Here is a 20064-nt window from a genome sequence, read left to right on the forward strand (position 1 = left end):
GTAGTGATGTCATCGCGCCCTCTGCGCCGAGACATCACAGAGCTCAGATACAGAGGGGGAATGATGGGAGAGGAAGCGTCAGCTGACAGCTCCCTCTCTCATCATTGTTTTCTACTGTATCAGCATCCAGGATGCTGAAACAGTTGAAAGTATGATGCGGGGCTGATGGGCGTTGCTAGTGCTGGTGCTGGGCCCTCCGACTCAACTGGGTTCTGGGGATGGTAGATAGCAGTATACAGACCAATGCAAATGGTATGGTGACCCTCAAATAAAAGAAAATACAAGGAAGTAAAGAACATCAGAAGTACATAGACAGCACTGAAACAATAATATTTGCAAAGTCAAGATTGTAGGCAGTGAACAAAAAGGGTAATCTCAATACATAGGGAAAGGATAAAAAAGTACAAAAAACAAAATGGAGAATACATGACTAAATAAAACCATAAAATAAATCATGGCATGAGTGCAGCAGCTCAATAGTATACCCGTGCCCAGCTTGTGGAGGAGATAGAGGGCAGAAGGCGCTATGCACGCTGAGATGCACGGGAGAGCACAAGGGGAGTACACGCTAATGTAGGGAGAAGAGGAGAGTACTTCCAGCTCATGTGAATATCAGTCAGGAAATGCGTCATAACTGGGGAGCGCGTTACTACAGGGCATGATGTAAACAGCCTGAAAGTAAGCAAGGGAGAGTGCTGGACCGGAAATTCAGGATTTGTAGAATTAGTGGTGCATGCACTTTCTATCAACGGGCCAACTCAAGTAGACATTTTGTATTTTCTCTTGGCAAAACACTGCGGGTCAGTTATGGGTTTGACATCTATATTTTTAGATAGTAAAATCAGGCACAAAATTAGTGATATGTAAACGTTTTGCCTGAAGATTTGCTAATCTTGCTAATAATAGCAGCTGCAAGCTTCAGAAACTGATGTTCCTCACATCTCCTTCACATCTGTCATGTACACAAAGTTAAAGGGAACCTGTCACCATAACAACTGCTATTAATCTGCAGCTATGTGGTCAATCGGCAGGTTAATAGCATTATTAAACTGCCCGACGCCTGCATTAAGCTGAATGAACTTTATTCACCCCGGCAGCGTTCCGATTTCAGTCATGAGCTGGGGTCCAGTCACCGCTCTGAAAATACAGAGCTCTGACAATACAGAGCAGCGGCTGTAACTGTGCCCCGGCCCTGACTGACAGCCGGCCCTAATGCAGAGCCAGTGTCAGTCAGGGTCGGGGGCATGGTTACGGCCGCCGCTCTCTATACTCAGAGCAGTGACTGAATCCGTGCCGGCGCCGCCTCTATGACTGAAACTGGAACGCTGCCAGGGATATAAAGCTCATTTTCTCCCTGCAGCGTTCGGCCACATGAAGGCGCCAGGAAGGTCAATAACGCTATTAATCTGCAGATTAATCCCATATCTGCAGGTTAATAGCTTTTTATTCTGGTGACAGGTTTCCTTTAAGCAATTATTATGAGCCAACTCTTAAAATATAAAAATCTAAACAGGAATTGGAAGAAAATACTTTACAGTACGGTATATACATATGAAGGTGCCATATTATGAAAATAATATAATTAACACCTAAAATGCAATTCAACCATCAGTTGACTAACACAACATAAAACATAGGTTATATATACACATCTCCCGGCCTCCATAAATATCACAATATATCTCCCCTCCCATCATGTTATTACAGAAGTCTTCTTTTCCAGAAATGCATAAAGAAATTATGAAGTTCACAGCCGAGGCAATCTCCTGACAACTCAGACCGGACATCAGAAAGGAACAGCCACCCCAAAAGCCATGGGACCTACAGGTAAATAAAAAAAGTTATAAAACAGACATGGATAAAAACCAATAAAACCCTAAAAACAAGAAAGAGAAAGAACAAACCCCAAACTACTACGAAGCCTATATTATAAAAAGGAACCAAACCCAAAACTTTCATTTAGACCCGCGGGTGCGTGCCAGGGTGCCTAATCGATATAGCCACTTACTTTCCAAGATCCCCTCCCCTTGCTCCCATAGTGATTTGATCGATACCGATGATGCGAAGTTCCCTGGGGCTGCAGTCGTGATTCGATTTAAAATGGCATGGCAATGTTTTCAGAGTATTAGGATCTTCAACAGTGCGTCCCTCCTGCATAGAGGTTGTTAGGCTATGTGCACACGATGCAGAAATGAAGCAGAAAATTTCTGCATCATTTCTGCATCTCCCTGGCAGAAAAAACGCATGCAGATTGTGCATGCGTTTTTCCTGCAGAATACATGCGGATCCACATGCAGATTCACATGCGTTTCCGCATGCAGATTGACAAGCGCTTTCCAGGCGATGTTAGTGACGCGCCCCCTGGGACATATTCCTTTTTTTTGAGGGGAATACCCGGCACCGGATCAGATGGGGGGTTGTAGTCTCCGAGCGGCTGTGACCCGGCCCGTGCCCAGGGCGTCAAGCTCAGTGTTATGTGGCAGTCCTACAGATGTTATTAAGAGTTCTTTTGTGTCGACTACGCCACCCGTTGTGATGCGGTCACTGTGGCCGCCACTGCAGCAGGGTCCGCTGAGGCTGCTGGTGGGTGCGCAGCTTGGTGGGATAACCCCCAACGGGAGGGGTATAGCCTCAGAGGGGACAGGCGCAGAGGATGGGGGTTGTGGTGGTGTAGTGCAGACGGCAGTGAAGACAGAGTCGGGTTGTGCAGTTAAGGGTGTTTACTTACTGCAGATGTTGTACTGGTCACTCCAGCTGCGAGTGACCACCCGAGCCGTGCTGCGTCCACCAGGTCCTGGATCCAGCCAACCCCCAAACAAGTCCGGAGCGTGGCCCTGAGCTCTCTTTCTGTCCCGTTCTCTGGCCGTCCCCACCAGTGATCCACCTAGGTCCAGCTCCCTCGGGCCTTCTGTTGGGACACCCTTGGCCCTGGGTTCCCTGACCCTTCATGTGGTGTGCCTTCGGGGTGGATGTGATGGGTGACCGTGGCAAACGCTGCCCACGGTCTCCGGTCTCTGGCTGGGGAATGTTTTTACCCCCACCAGCTTGGGTTCCGGTACCCTGATGCCGACTCTTCACCCGGTGCTTTTAGTTGGGATCTCAGAGTCCTTCTCTTCTGTGCTCTGGGTCTCTCTCTTTTCTCCTCTCTCACTCTGGGTCTTTCTTCTCTCCTCTGCTCCTGACTTGTTCTCTGCAGCTGACTCTCTGCATCTGATCCTCTGCATCTGACCCTGATCTTAGTTGGTGCCCACCTTATATACACCCTCTATGTGTGAGCTCAGGTGACCAGCACCCAATGAGCTCCTATCTTTACCCAGGCTGCTCCCCCTATCTGCCCCTACACTACATGGGATGTACCACCCCCCTCCCACTCCAGCCAGGAACAGACTCGGTCGTACCTGCACATTTCTAAGTGGGAGTACCGTCGGCCTGTTCCTCGGAAATGGGATGTGTGTAGTGCATGCAGCCTACCGAGCTCAGTTCCACACTCCTTCCTTACCCGGGAGTGGAATATCACACCTCTGGGTTGAGGTGCAATACCCCTGTAGCAGCCGAATCCTCAGGGTGCTACATTAGCATCACCTGGAAAGTGCTTGATAACTAGGTCACACTATATAAATCCATGCAAACAGCATGGATTTATACAGTGTGAACCGAGAGAGTGTATATACTTACCTCCGATGGCCCGCGCTGTCCTGCTCACTCCGTTCTCCCGGCTGCCGGCAACTTTGAATTGAAAGATCTGCCGACGTCAGCGTCACGTGACCTGTCACATGACTCTGACGTCACCGCAGGTCCTACAACTCACTGCAAGTGCCGGGAACCAAGCGGGAGCGCTGCGCGGGCCGACAGAAGGTAAGAATACATTTATTTTTTATTTTATTCTTCTTTTTACAGCTTTTTTAATGGTACCTGGGTGTGGATGAGACTCTCCTCTCCTCCACACCCGGGTACCATCCGCACATTAGAACGCACCAATTACGCAAGTACAAATGCTGTCTTGCGGAATTGGCGCGTTCTAATGCAAGTCAATGGCGGCGAAATCGCCGCGTTTCCGCAAAATTAATTGACATGCTGCGGATTTTTGACCGCAGCGTTAACGCTGCGGAAAAATCCGCATCATGGGCACAGCACATGCGGATTTCCATTGGGGAACATTGCTGCCCTTCTACCATGCGTTTTTCATGCGTTTCCGCGGCGTTTACGCAACTGCAAAAACGCCGCGGAAACGCATGAAATACGCATCGTGTGAACACAGCCTTACCCTGTCTTCTTTTTAAATTTATTTATTAAATAAAGTGTATACCTTTTTATTAAAATTTGGTGGTATCTCTTCGTGATCCCAACTGCCGAGTTTATGCAGATCTGGATTTTTGGTTGAATACTGTTTTTAAACAATGTTTTATTTCAAAGAAAGAATCAGCTGTGATCCCCTGCTGTCCTGTCTGTATACTCTTTTGTTTCCTCCCCTGGTCAGGAGATGTGGTATGATCAGACCATGTTTCAGCACGGTGAGACAGAGCCATTACACAGTACACAGCAGGGGCACATTTATAAGATTATCTCAGCACAGGAACATTTTATTTAAATACCTGCACTTGTGGAAGTTATTATCATTCCAAGATCTATTGATTAAAATTAACTTTTGTTCATGGGGAAACCCCTTTAAGGCCTTTTTTTCTCTTCAAAATCCTAGCATGTGAATCATGTTTGCTATTGCACTGACGAGGGGCAGTACCCCAAAACACAGTGTCTGCAAATTGAGTTTCTGGTTCTGGCTTATATCCTAAGTCATGTGATAAGGCTCGTCAAAGGGTCACTATTGACTTTTAGGATTGCTACTTCCTGTAGGTGGCACTAGAGTTCTGGTCCTCTTCCTCTCTGAAGAGTCCTCTTTATTTAAGAAATGTCATTAGAAATTAAAAATTATAAAATGGGTTTTTGGACTTGTTTGAACTCAACATGACTTAAAAAAAACAAAAAGTGGTAGGTACTTAAATCATAAAGCATTATGTAGTAAATACAGTATAAAGTTGCTTTCTAAAGCTATGAATTCTTGTGTACGTTTTAAGGGGAGCATAGCTTTCTAGAGGGCAAATTTTTCCTGGGCCCATCCTGGTATATATGTCCCCATCCTGGTATATATGTCTCCATCCTGTTATATATGTCCGCAATCCTGGTATATATGTCCCCATCCTGTTGTATATGTTCCACACCCTGTTATATATGACCCCCATCTTGGTATATATGTTCCCCATCCTGGTATTTATATCCCACCTCTTAGTATACATGTCCCCCATCCTGGTATATATGTTCCCGCCCTCATATATATGTCCTCCATCCTTGTATATACTGTATGTTTCCCATTCTGGTATGTATGTTCCCCATCCTGGGCCCATCCTGGTATATATGTCTCCATTCCTTGTATATATGCCCCCATCCTTGTATGTTTGGCCCCCAGCCTGGTATATATGTCCCCATCCTGGTATATATGTCTCCATCCTGGTATATATGTTCCCAATCCTGGTATATATGTCACCATCCTGTTGTATATGTTCCACACCCTGTTATATATGACCTCCATCTTGGTATATATGTTCCCCATCGTGGTATTTATATCCCAACTCTTAGTATACATGCCCCCCATCCTGGTATATATGTTCCCCACCCTGATATATACATCCTCCATCCTAGTATATATGTTCCCCATTCTGGTATGTATGTTCCACATCCTGGGCCCATCCTGGTATATATGTCTCCAATCCTGGTATATATGCCCCCATCCATGTATGTTTGGCCCCCATCCTGGTATATATGCCCCCATCCTTCTATGTTTGGCCCCCATCCTGGTATATATGTCCCCATGCTGTCATATATGTTCCACATCCTGGAATATATGCTCCACATCCTGAGCCCATCCTGGTATATACGGTATGTCCCCCGCTCTGCCACTATTTTTTAATGCATTAAAAATAATAAATGATTCTGCTCACCCTGCCCCGCTCCATCGCCGCGCAGTGTCTTCTTCTGTAGCTTGCAGCTGACTTCAGCGTGCAAGTGACGGGCAGTGCTTGTGTAAGGAGATGGACCAGCTGCTGTATTCCCCCTGAAGACATCAATGCCAGTGTAGTATAGAAGATGTAAGATGTGAATAATGTTTTGTTCCTGATATGTTTCCTTGTGATAAAGAGTGTTAATTGCCCTGTGGGCTGCAGTATGAACGGTCACAAGATGTCACTGTCTAGAATGTAGGTGAAAGATGAAGTCTGCCCCACACCACAGCAGGCACAGAGACAGTGTGAGAGTTAAGGTCAGCCCATAATGGGGGGGGGGTTGGGAATCTCTGGTTAATGTGAGGAACAGGAAGTAGAGTTCAGTTAGGGAAAGTAAGGAGACGTGATAGCAGTGGTTATACGCAGTGGGCTGCTAGGGTCAACAGGAGCCTGTTACTCGAGGCAGTGGATTGCCACAGAAACCTTCCGTGTGAATCCGTCTGTCAGTCTGGGAACCTAGAAATTGATGTCAGGGCCTTTGGGCGTAACCAAGCCTGCGGTGCTGCAGGGAAAGATAGACTCAAACTCAGGCCCGGTTTTAGACAAAGTGGGGCCCTAGGCAAAAGTTTAAATTGGGGCCCCCAATGCTCACATATTACACCATCACACAGAAACATTTTGTTTGCATTTTCATGTGCTGCGTTCAGGCCGATAAACAAGCGCAATCGACAATATTGAAGTCGTTCGGTGCTTGTTTGCCGGCCTCTTTAGACCGGCTGAGGAAGAATGATGGGGACAGAACTATCCCTAAATCTGTCCCCATACATTATCATGTTATCAGCAGCATATCTGTAGTCTACACCGGCGATGTGCTGCTGAGAACAAGCATTTGTGTTCGGGTATAAACAATCCAATTACTCGATGAAAAGGCAACATTGTGCTGATGTCAGCTGCCAGCATCTGATTCATGAAAAGACAGGAGATTTGCAGAAGACTACATCCACAGAAAATCTGTGGTTAGTTCTCTATGATGTTTGGAGCAACCTCCCTGCTGAGTTCCTTCAAAAACTGTGTGCAAGTGTATTTAGATGAATTGATGCTGTTTTGAAGGCAAAGGGCGGGTTACAACAAATATTAATTTGATTTAGATTTCTCTTTTGTTCATTCACTTTGCATTTTGTTAATTGATGAAAATAAACTATTAACACTTTCATTTTTCCAAGCATTATTACTTTGCCACATATTTTCACACCTGCTTAAAACTTTGTGGTTTTTTTCTGTACAGACAAAAAATAGAAACATGTTCACTAGCAAATGTTTTAAAAAAAGGGGTTGTTCGTGCAAATCAGAGAAAGCTGGCAACTGCACAATTGTTTTCTTGTGTGTTATCCCACGTGTCTGCATCCTAAATACTGTTCTTCCCTCAGACTTCCTATCTCGTGCTCCTTGTGTGACCAAAATGTAAAAGCAGATTCACTGAAATTAACCAAACACTCTCTCTACAGCCAAAAACAAATGGAATTACCTCACACAGGAAACCCAGGCCCTCACTTATGGTTAACCATTGTGATAACGTGCTCTAGGCCTCACCACAATAATGTAGCAGTGCTATTTTGTTCTTTAGCTATGATTTTAGAAACTTGGGTCCATGAACACATAAACAAGTTATCGCATGTAATAATTAAGACACAGCATGCCATGCAGGTTCAAGACCTAATGACATGGTATTTTTGTGATAAACAGTTTGTACTCTCCTAAAAATAGTCTTTTTTCAAGATACAAAATAAAGTTCAGTGAGTTTTTCTTCTTGCCCTGTCATAGTAAATATGAGTGAAAATATTGGCTTAGAAATTATAAATATTATTGTTTTACTTCTTTGTGCTTTACATGTTATTTTACTATTACACTGTTTTGCCAGGATAAATGACCTAATATTGGACAAAAAATTATATAGTATTAAGAGGGAAGATTCACTCTAGATTCCAACCAAATGTCACTGCAGAAGCCTCAGTGGTCAGGTGACTGATGGGTGGGATCATGCAAAATTCTAATTTGTCTGTTTATGACGATTTTCCCAGGAAATTCGATTTAGAGAGAAGTTATTCTCCGTGAATTTGATTTCCCTTTTTATGCTCTGGAGCTTCTCCAAACCCCAGAGCATAATAAGTGTCAGACGTAAAAAATAAAAAATATTTATACTCACATCACTGCTCACCTTTTCGGCCCCTTTGCTCCTCACTGTCACTCTACCAGTCCTCGTCGGGTGTTCAGATTGCTGCCACGAACATTGAAATCCCTGTTTGAGTGCTCAAATTCCCGTTCTGAGGTTCTGCACAGATATGCTCAAGGTCACAAAGTATGTCATGATATCATGACATTGTGACATTTCATGCACTTTCGGCAGGACTCTCTCAGGCCTTGTTAGAGCTATTCAGGGTTTAGCATAAGAGGTCTGGGGATTTCAGCGCTTGTGGTGGTAATCAGAAGATGCAAAAATTATTTTTTTTTTTACTTTTTGGTTGGCCTTTTACAGTTCAGAAAATAGGCAATCAGCAGCCACCATCTTGCTAAATCCATGCGGATATGAAATACAAAAGAATTCTCATTTTGGGCAAATGTGGATTTTTGTAAAATTCTAAAATTAAATTCCTCGCTAATATATTTGCTCATCTCTAGTAAGGATGTAACTCATTCTAGTAATAATGTATGAGAATTTATTCATTTCCTGGAGTCTTTGAACTCCAGATATAAGGGTAATATCAATGCCCGAAAGTTAAAAATATGTATGTATGATAAAATACAAATATACTATATTAACCAAATCGATATTTGTAGAACATATTCTGTTACTACTACTCAGATAAAAATATTAGTTATTTTTTACTTTCCTTTTTAGGACCTGTATTATGTATTTACATTACATTTCTCAAAGGTCATTGAACACATTAAGGGCAATTTTACCAACATCATGATAAGAGTTCATTTGAATTTGAGCTGCTTTCCGTTTTTTATCCAGACTTACAATAAGGAGTTTTTTCTAATCCAGAATATTTGCTTTATCAAATTCCCATTCTGAGTTCCATGGGATATTAAAGTTCTGAACACAATTATCTGATGAAGGAGATAATACTAAAACTCCTCATCTTTTCATTAGACTGCTACAGTTTAATTTCAATGAGCAAATTATCGTCCATGAATTAAATAAAAGCAAAATAATATCTGTAATGGGTGAAGAGAGATATTCCTCTGTGCTTCATAGACTACTTACATAAATTACTCTTTCCCCAGCTCATAAGTATTTTATTAGATATCATTCCTTTCATAACCATTTCGCCTACGGAGTCAAGATATATCCTATTTTCCTAATTATAAGGTGCACTTCCCCCCCATTTTGGGGGGAAAATGGGGTTGCGTCTTATAATCCAATTTGAGCGGTGGAGCAGGGTCCCGGGGTCACTGCTGTCGGAAGCTTCTGGGGGAGGCAGGAGTCAGGAGATGGCTGCGGGCCCCATGCTGGTAGGATGAGGTGTTCGGTGGTGCACGGCACTGCTGACATTTTGTGAAAACCAGAGCCCCGCACTTTCCATACTTTTCAATGCGGCGGACTTCGGGAAAATGGCCGCATGCTCAGATTGAGATCAGGAGCAGAGATCTCAGGGGACGAGATCTCGGTGCCGAGATCTCAATCTGAGCATGCGCCGCCTCTGGCAGCCATTTTCCTGAAGTCCACCGCATTAAAAAGTATGGAAGATGCGGGGCTCTGGTTTTCACAAAATGTCGTTGAAGTCCCTGCACCACCGAACACCTCATTCGACCAGCATGGTGCCTGCAGCCATCTCCCGACTCCTGCCTCTAAATACCCCATACTGCCTCTGCAGCATCTCCTGCCTCCGCCAGCAGTGACCCTGCCACTTGGGACCCCTCTCCATTCTCCACTAACACGGCTGCCCCCCAGGTAAGCTGACTATAACACGCACCAGTTTATTGGGGGTGCGTCTTATAAACCGATGCGTCTTATAATCCGCAAAATACAGTATATTTACTGAGCTCCATATGGCCCATGCATGTCATCAAGGAATCTCTGATGACTACATTTCCCTGATGTCACACTGAGTGAACCTTGTGGAGGCCGGGACAAGATCGGATACTGGTACGGCACACGTGCTACCAACAATGAGGATAGTGGGCCCTAGTTCTATCAGGGTTTCCTCCACCTCCTACATCAGTTCCTGCACCCCCTCCTCATCCTCCATCTCTGAATTCTCATCCATATCAGTTGCAAGCTGGAAGCACTGCAGCACTGACTTGGTGAAGTGGCAACAGGCTCTGCTGAAAATAATTTGTTAGGTGACAAACAGCACATCGCCGCAGAGTTGTTGAAAGGTATAATAGACCAGACAGATCTGTGGCTCTCACCATTGAACCTGCAATCAGGCATAGTCGTGTGGGATAAAGGCCGTAGCCTGGTGGTGACTCTGAAGCATGGCAAGCTCGCACATATACCATGCATGGCCCACATCCTCAACTTAGTGGTTCAGTGCTTTCTGAAAACCTACCCAGATTTGCCTGAGTTACTTGTGAAGGTACACTGCACATGCGCCCATTTCCGCAAGTCAGCTACAGCTGCCTCTGGTTTTGCAGTGCTGCAGCAGCACTTGCAAGTGCCAGCTCACTGACTGTTGTGTGTCGTGACCACGCGCTGGACACTCTACATTACATATTTTGGCAAGGCTTTGTGAGCAGCAGAGGGCAGTAGTTGATTATCAGCTATAACATGTCCGTAGGTATTCAGATCAGCTCCCGCACATAACAACCAACAAGTGGGCATGGATGTCTGACATCTGTGAGGTTCTCCAAAACTTTGAGGAATCAACCAAGATGGTGAGCAGTGATGACAAAATATACAGTTCATCGTTTCTTCTTTTTCTTGCCCTTCTCCTTCTCCTCCACCATATCAACAGGGTCATCAGGTGTCTTTCACTCAAAATCTTTATAGGATTAACAGGCATCCTTCACTCAAAATCTTCACAGGGTCAACAGGCGGCCCTCACTCAAAATCTTTAAAGCCGCAACAGGGGGCCCTCACTGAAAATCTTTATAGGATCATCAGGTGATGCTCACTCAAAATCTTTTATAAGGTTAACAGTCAGTCCTCATTCAAAAACTTTATAGGATCATCAGGTGGCCCTCACTCAAAATCTTTATAGGGTCAACAGGCAAAATTCACTCAAAATCTTTATAGGGTAATCAGGTGGCCTTCACTTAAAATCTTCATAGGGTCAACAAGCAACGCTCACTCAAAATCTTTAAAATGTCAACAGGCGGCCCTCATTCAAAAACTTTATTGGGTCATCAGGCGGCCCTCACTCAAAATCTTTATAAGATCAACAGCTGTCCCTCACTCAAAATCTTTATAGGGTCAACAGGAAACCCTCACTCAAAATCTTTATAGGGTCATCAGGCGGCCCTCACTCCAAATCTTTATAGATTTGGTCATCATGCAACCCTCACGCAAAATGAACAAGGCCTGGATTGGCCCAGACTTCTCCACTCCACCGGATGACAGCAGCGGAACATAAAGCCAATTCAATTGTGGGTCATCATGTGGCCCTCACTGAAAATAAACAAGGCCTGGATTGGCCCAGATTTCTCAACCTTACTGAATGACAGCAGTGGAACATAAAACCAATTCTAATATAGGGTCATCAGGCTGCCCTCACTTAAAATGAACAAGGCTTGGATTGGCCCAGACTTCTCAACCCCACTGGATTACAGCAGCGGAACATAAAACCAATTTAAATGTAGGGTTATCCGGAGGTCCTCACTTAAAATCTTTATAGGGTCATCTTGCGGCCCTTATTCAAAATGAACAAGGCCTGGATTGGCCCACACTTCTCAACCCTACCAGATGATATTAGCAGAGAATAAAGTCAGTTCAATTGTAGGGTCATCATGCGGCCTTCACTCCAAATTTTTAGAAGGTCATTATAGTCATTCTCTCTAAATTGTTAGAGGGCCATAATGTGTCACTCACTCCAAATTTTTAGAGGGTCATCATGCAGCACAAAATTTTTGTCTTATGGGGGTATTGCAGACTTAGTGCATAGGCTTCATGCGTCTAGGAATCCTACTACCTAACAATTTTGAAAGAATGTGTATGAGGCCCTCCTTTATGTCTAATATAAAATGGTGTATCGGAGTCCCTCTTTTCTCCTAATTTTTGGCAGCTCTTGCATTGTCCTCATAGGCTTTGTGAGTTTCAGAGTCCCTCCTTCATACATTAAACAGGATGTGTCTGACCATCTCACACACCACATGCCAAGATAAGGTAGTAAAATGTTAAAATTACATTTACTGGTGACTTCTGGTTGGTGTAGTTTCATTTCCCCCTCTCCTATATCATCTACAGCAGTCATAGGTGAAGAGGAAATATGGTGAGAGATGGCCTGGCTATTAAGGGGTGGAGGATGCATTATTTTTCACTTTTACTTTTGCCTTATATACAAGTCATTATATAGGAAAAAATGTTTCCTAACATTTTTTCCTGCAAAATCCAGTTTTGTATGCTTTTTTGTCAGTCCATAAAAGTGGACAACATTGTTCCCAGCAGCAACCTGGGAGACAAAGATGTGTCCAGGGGTCTTGCTCATTGTGTTCCCATTTCATTTGAGTGCTGTTTCCATCCATTTCAGCGATTTTCCTGCCCCCCCAGCCCTCCTGTTAGGGTCTTCCGGAAAAATGCTTGAGTTTCCTATTGACTTCCATTATACTCATATCGAATCGAATCGAGGACTCAACCTGCTTCATTTGAGTAATGAGCACTTGAGCATTTTAGTGCTCGATCATCACTAGTCCACACAATAGTGGATAGTAACAAATGCTGGAAACTGAACTGTTGAAATAACTATTAGGAAGCAAAATGCCAAGAAGGAAAGCAGTTTGCCATTGTTCCCATTTGTAAAGCCTTTTTTTTGTGGCAATACACAGCAAAAACATTGAGACACCGACCCCCATCTTGTGAACTATATGGTAGAATGGCCAGCATTGAACAGCTCTATATTATACCTTTACCAATAGGTTAGAAAAAGCTCCAGAGATCAAAAGAAAACCTATACTTTCAACAGGATATCATATTGTAGTAACAAACTACCAAAAAGTTACCATGTCGTCTTAGAACAAAAAGTACAGTAATGCTGTATATATTGTTTCCCTATTGTTTTACCTGTATTCCTTAAGATTAGTGTAGAATACCCTAATCATCAGACCACATCTTTTCCATGTATGATTTTTGGCTTCATGTAAAGGGGTAGTCCGAAACTAACATTTATTTTAATCCTAGATACCTATCTATTTAATGTCATAATCTAATCTCTTTTCTAACATACTTTAATTAAAAAGTCCCTACCATTCACTCACTACACTATCTAACTGTTTTATTATTTTTTTTTTACTACTTCCTCTTTAATGACGCTTCATTTGAGAATTCCAGTGCATGCTGGGATAGTCAAATGAATCGTCATCAGGGGGCACAGACTGCGGCACTGAAACAAAGAGTCATCAGTGACGTCCATTTCTAGGGATGAGCTAGTCCCTGCTCTACTGAACATGTGTCAATTGTAAATTCCGACATATGCTCAGTAGAATTTTTTCACTGTGTAATATGCACAGTGACAGTGCGCTCACTCACCGGCTCTGATCAGAAGTGACGAGTTGGTAAGAAAGAACACTGTCAGAGCAAATTGTAAGGAGACAATGAGCAAGCAGAGACTAGCCTTGCCCCCATAAGTGACATCATTTGCGGAGCGGGACTGGTCACTACTTGTCAGGTTTTCTCCTTACAGTGCGCGCCAACAGTGCATGTGTTGCTGGCCTGTCACTTCTCTTCAGAGCCAGGAAGGGAGCACATTGTCACTGTGCATATTGAACAGTAACAAGATCTTACTAGGCATAGGTTGAAATTGACAACTGATACATGCTCAGTACAGCAGGGACGTCACTCATGACTCTTTATTTTAGTGTGGGAGCAGAGACTGTGGCAGTGACTGCAGTCTCTGCCCCTTGATGACAGCTCTTTTGACTATCCCAGCATGCACTGGGATTTTCAAATGAAGCGTCATCTAAGAGGAAGTAGTAAAACCATCAAATAAAGCAGTTAGATAGCAAAGTGAGGGAACGATAGGGACTTTTAAATTAAACTATATTAAAAAAGAGATTAGATTATGACATTAAATAGACAGGCATCTAGGTTTAAAATAAATGTTAGTTTCGGACCACCCCTTATCTATCACATATAAGTATAAAAATCCTTGTTTTTATAAACTTGGTAGGGGTATAAGTAATAGTAAAGGGCTCTAGTGGAAGAGGAGTATGTATACTTCTTGTTATGTAAAAGTCAGTATAAAAGGTAGTTTGTCCAGAGTGCTTTTGCTTGTCAGAGAGCTTCTTTTTAGCAATCAATTTAATGTCTAACTCCTCCAATTCATTTGATTTTAATCCATCATTAGTCTGGGCACTACTTTTTTTCTTTTTAAAATGGTGGTTGATCTTTTAGACTTTAGTGCCCCTGTGTAATTTTACACATGGTATTTCCACCAGTGAGCTTGGATAAATCTTAAGAAGTACACTCTGACTGAAAATATGATATTTAATATAAAAAAAACAGTAAAAATATAATATAAGAGTCAAAGCATGCCACGTCCTCTTCTATCCATCATTGTCATAAGTTCCTTCCTTGTGCCAGGTATAAGAAGTGATCAGTACACTAAATCCCTGAGTGCTTAAGAAAGTGATTATCTTGTTACAGCTGCTCTGAGTGTTGGTCTATCCCCTCCAGGCAAAAAGGAAATAAAGCAAAGTTTAATAGCACAGTGCTTGACAGAAGTAACCGGATAACAGAGCAATCCTTGTTAGAGAAGTGAATCCAGGTTACCTTTGGGTGGGTCCATCTTACCGTCGTTGATTTATTGCCTGTTTTGTATATATTTTTACAGCGATTTCCTTCACGAGTAGTCAAAACAATTAAAACGTAATTTCAGAACACTAAAATTATTCAAAAACTCTCCCTTCTATGCCACAAAATACAGTCTAGAGCCATCAACGCTGGTAACAGCTGCTGGTTGTTGTATGTTTAATGGGATATAGGGGTTATATTAGTGTTATTTCAAATGTAAGGAGATCCTGGGCTATGGAAAGGGAAAAGGAGAGAATGCACGAGTGGATTTTCTTTCTCCGGCACTGACAAAACATCCCCTAGACATAACAGGAGACATTTTCCAAACCACGAAAGGAGGACTTTGTAATTGCTATGATTTGGCAGCCGGCAGATTATTTGTTTACATTCTTGGTGCGGTTTTCTCTCTATTAATATTACTCATTTGGAAAATGAAGCCCATATGAGACACTTAAAGCATATTGACTAAGCATGTTGCTTTCATTTTAATACTATATTAATTATTAAATGCCTAAAGCTACTGTCAAATGAGTGTATATTTTCCATTAGAGAATTATGAACGTCTAAAACCAAAATATCGCTATTGAGTGTTTTGAGGGAAATGTTAAATCCAGTAAAAAGAAAAACTGTAATTGATGGTATAATTATTAATTATTTTCTTATATTTATATATCATCCACATTGCTAAATTAATAATCAGGATGTGCAGTGTTGGTGTCACGAATAGAGATGAGCGTTGTTCTACTCGAACTGTTCGCCAATCTCAAATTCGAGCTGTTTTGGGCGGTGTTCGAGCCGTTCGGCGAACACGAACAATTTGAGAAAAATTCGGCTGTTCGAGGTTATGTTCGATAACTGTTCGTGCACCAAAATCATAACTGGATTTTTTCTCAGTAATGATGAAAATTAATGTTAATACGCAGTTTGAGTGTACAGCGGGGTGGGGGGAGGGGCAGGGGATGGATCTCTGCAGGAACAATGAAGATCTCCATTTTTTTTTCTCTTTCCCGCATTTGCAGTGGGGAGGTGCAATCTGTCAGCCTATCAGCAGCGCACACACGGAGCGAAGTGCTTTTTTTCACACAAGCAAGGGCATGTGTCATTGGCAGTGTATGTCACATGTCCTTGCCCTATAAGACCAAGCCATTTTCCCCGTCGCCACCATTTTCTCACTTCTGCAGCTGCGTGTTAGACGGCACCGCTGTTGCTGTGTGCGCTATACCTTGTTAATTTCAAGCCAATTTTCGCACAAATCTACAGATAGCTTGGGAGTAGGGAATAGTTGTGATTGCAGTCCTTTTAAGGACTAGGTTACAGCATTTCCTATGAAATTTATCAGGCAGGTCTGTGCTCTTAAATAGATAGATTGTGGGAGTAAAGACTAATTGTAATTGGAGTCCTTTTCAGGACTAGGTTACATCAGTTCCTATCAGTTTTTGCCAGGCAGGTCTGTGCCAGTGCTGTGCAAGTTTTTTTCACAGCATTTGGCTGAATCTAGCAAAGCTAATCCTTTTTGGCCTATTGCAGAGTGTGTTAGTCAGTGGAGTAGCCTATCTGTGTTGCAAGATATACCACCTGTGTATAGAATACCAATTTTTTTACTGCACCTAGTGAAGTAAAATCTTTTGGGCATAGCATCATTCTATTAGTCCATCTATACTGACCTCCATCAGGTTGCAAATTGAATAAAAAATTTTTCTGCATCTAGCTCTGAAAAAATATTGGGCTTCTAGCTGTGTGTGGGACTTGTTGTACTAGTCCATCTATACTGACCTCCATCAGGTTGCAAACTGCATATATTTTTTTCTTCATCTACCTCTGAAAAAATATTGGGCTTCTAGCTGTGTGTGGGACTTGTTCTATTAATCCATCTATATAGACCTCCATCAGGTTGCAAACTGAATATATTTTTTTCTGCATCTACCTCTGAAAAAATATTTGGCCTTCTAGCTGTGTGTGGGACTTGTTCTATTAGTCCATCTATACTGACCTCCATAAGGTTGCAAACTGAATATAATTTTTTTCTGCATCTACCTCTGAAAAAATATTTGGCCTTTTAGCTGTGTGTGGGACTTGTTCTATTAGTCCATCTATACTGACCTCCATAAGGTTGCAAACTGAATATAATTTTTTTCTGCATCTACCTCTGAAAAAATATTTGGCCTTCTAGCTGTGTGTGGGACTTGTTCTATTAGTCCATCTATACTGACCTCCATAAGGTTGCAAACTGAATATAATTTTTTTCTGCATCTACCTCTGAAAAAATATTTGGCCTTCTAGCTGTGTGTGGGACTTGTTCTATTAGTCCATCTATACTGACCTCCATCAGGTTGCAAATTGAATATAATTTTTTTCTGCATCTAGCTCTGAAAAAATATTGGGCTTCTAGCTGTGTGTGGGACTTGTTGTACTAGTCCATCTATACTGACCTCCATCAGGTTGCAAACTGCATATATTTTTTTCTTCATCTACCTCTAAAAAAATATTGGGCTTCTAGCTGTGTGTGGGACTTGTTCTATTAATCCATCTATACAGACCTCCATCAGGTTGCAAACTGAATATATTTTTTTCTGCATCTACCTCTGAAAAAATATTGGGCTTCTAGCTGTGTGTGGGACTTGTTCTATTAATCCATCTATACAGACCTCCATCAGGTTGCAAACTGAATATATTTTTTTCTGCATCTACCTCTGAAAAAATATTGGGCTTCTAGCTGTGTGTGGGACTTGTTCTATTAATCCATCTATATAGACCTCCATCAGGTTGCAAACTGAATATATTTTTTTCTGCATCTACCTCTGAAAAAATATTTGGCCTTCTAGCTGTGTGTGGGACTTGTTCTATTAGTCCATCTATACTGACCTCCATAAGGTTGCAAACTGAATATAATTTTTTTCTGCATCTACCTCTGAAAAAATATTTGGCCTTTTAGCTGTGTGTGGGACTTGTTCTATTAGTCCATCTATACTGACCTCCATAAGGTTGCAAACTGAATATAATTTTTTTCTGCATCTACCTCTGAAAAAATATTTGGCCTTCTAGCTGTGTGTGGGACTTGTTCTATTAGTCCATCTATACTGACCTCCATAAGGTTGCAAACTGAATATAATTTTTTTCTGCATCTACCTCTGAAAAAATATTTGGCCTTCTAGCTGTGTGTGGGACTTGTTCTATTAGTCCATCTATACTGACCTCCATCAGGTTGCAAATTGAATATAATTTTTTTCTGCATCTAGCTCTGAAAAAATATTGGGCTTCTAGCTGTGTGTGGGACTTGTTGTACTAGTCCATCTATACTGACCTCCATCAGGTTGCAAACTGCATATATTTTTTTCTTCATCTACCTCTAAAAAAATATTGGGCTTCTAGCTGTGTGTGGGACTTGTTCTATTAATCCATCTATACAGACCTCCATCAGGTTGCAAACTGAATATATTTTTTTCTGCATCTACCTCTGAAAAAATATTGGGCTTCTAGCTGTGTGTGGGACTTGTTCTATTAATCCATCTATACAGACCTCCATCAGGTTGCAAACTGAATATATTTTTTTCTGCATCTACCTCTGAAAAAATATTGGGCTTCTAGCTGTGTGTGGGACTTGTTGTATTAGTCCATCTATACTGACTTCCATAAGGTTGCAAACTGAATATAATTTTTTTCTGCATCTACCTCTGAAAAAATATTGGGCTTCTAGCTGTGTGTGGGACTTGTTCTATTAATCCATCTATACAGACCTCCATCAGGTTGCAAACTGAATATATTTTTTTCTGCATCTACCTCTGAAAAAATATTGGGCTTCTAGCTGTGTGTGGGACTTGTTCTATTAATCCATCTATACAGACCTCCATCAGGTTGCAAACTGAATATATTTTTTTCTGCATCTACCTCTGAAAAAATATTGGGCTTCTAGCTGTGTGTGGGACTTGTTGTATTAGTCCATCTATACTGACCTCCATAAGGTTGCAAACTGAATATATTTTTTTTCTGCATCTACCTCTGACAAAATATTTGGCCTTCTAGCTGTGTGTGGGACTTGTTGTATTAGTCCATCTATACTGACCTCCATAAGGTTGCAAACTGAATATAATTTTTTTCTGCATCTACCTCTGAAAAAATATTTGGCCTTCTAGCTGTGTGTGGGACTTGTTCTATTAGTCCATCTATACTGACCTCCATCAGGTTGCAAACTGCATATATTTTTTTCTTCATCTACCTCTGAAAAAATATTGGGCTTCGAGCTGTGTGTGGGACTTGTTCTATTAATCCATCTATACTGACCTCCATAAGGTTGCAAACTGAATATATTTTTTTCTGCATCTACCTCTGAAAAAATATTTGGCCTTCTAGCTGTGTGTGGGACTTGTTCTATTAGTCCATCTATACAGACCTCCATCAGGTTGCAAATTGAATATAATTTTTTTCTGCATCTAACCCAGCCAATAGTTTTGGCCTAATACCACAGTTTGGCCACTCAGCTCTGCTCGGTTCCCATCCATTGTTTTTTTGTGCAAACAACTCCAGAGTTGTGAATTAGTTAACCACCAAAATGAGTGGAAAAAGGCCTGCTGCTGGTGGAAAGGGGAATAGGCGTGTTGGGAAGGGGAAAAAAGGTTGTGTCCATGGGGTAGGTGTTAAAGCAACAGTAACATCTGCAGAAGAAAGACCATCTTCCAGCCAAACTAAAATGTCTACTTCTTTTAGCGGACAATGTGATAAGATCCCTTTCTTACGGCCACGCCAATCGCTACAAATTCCAGATGAGGCACAAAAACAGCAGGTGCTTCAACGGATATCAAGTGCTCCTTTAAGTGGGCTCTCCTCCACATCAACTTCAACATCACAAATACTCCAGTCCTCAAAGGTGTCACCCCAATCGCACTTGCTTCCTCACAGCTCCCAAATCTCCAGCTGCCCGTCTGAGTATGAGGTAGAACAGATGGTTTAGTCTGCAGAGCTGTTTACTCATACTATAGCCTGGGAATCAGAGGTCGACTCCAGTGCTTCTGTGAATCCAGACGAGGAAATGATCTGCACTGATGCCCAGAATCTTTATGAGTCGGATCCAGGACCAGACGCAGAAGGTTCTGACCATAATGTAGACCCTCATTCCCAAACTGTAAC

Source organism: Phyllobates terribilis, unplaced genomic scaffold (genome assembly GCF_046119375.1).
Source record: "Phyllobates terribilis strain yellow unplaced genomic scaffold, ASM4611937v1 Scaffold_5__5_contigs__length_657084704, whole genome shotgun sequence".
In the NCBI taxonomy this organism is placed as follows: Eukaryota; Metazoa; Chordata; class Amphibia; order Anura; family Dendrobatidae; genus Phyllobates; species Phyllobates terribilis.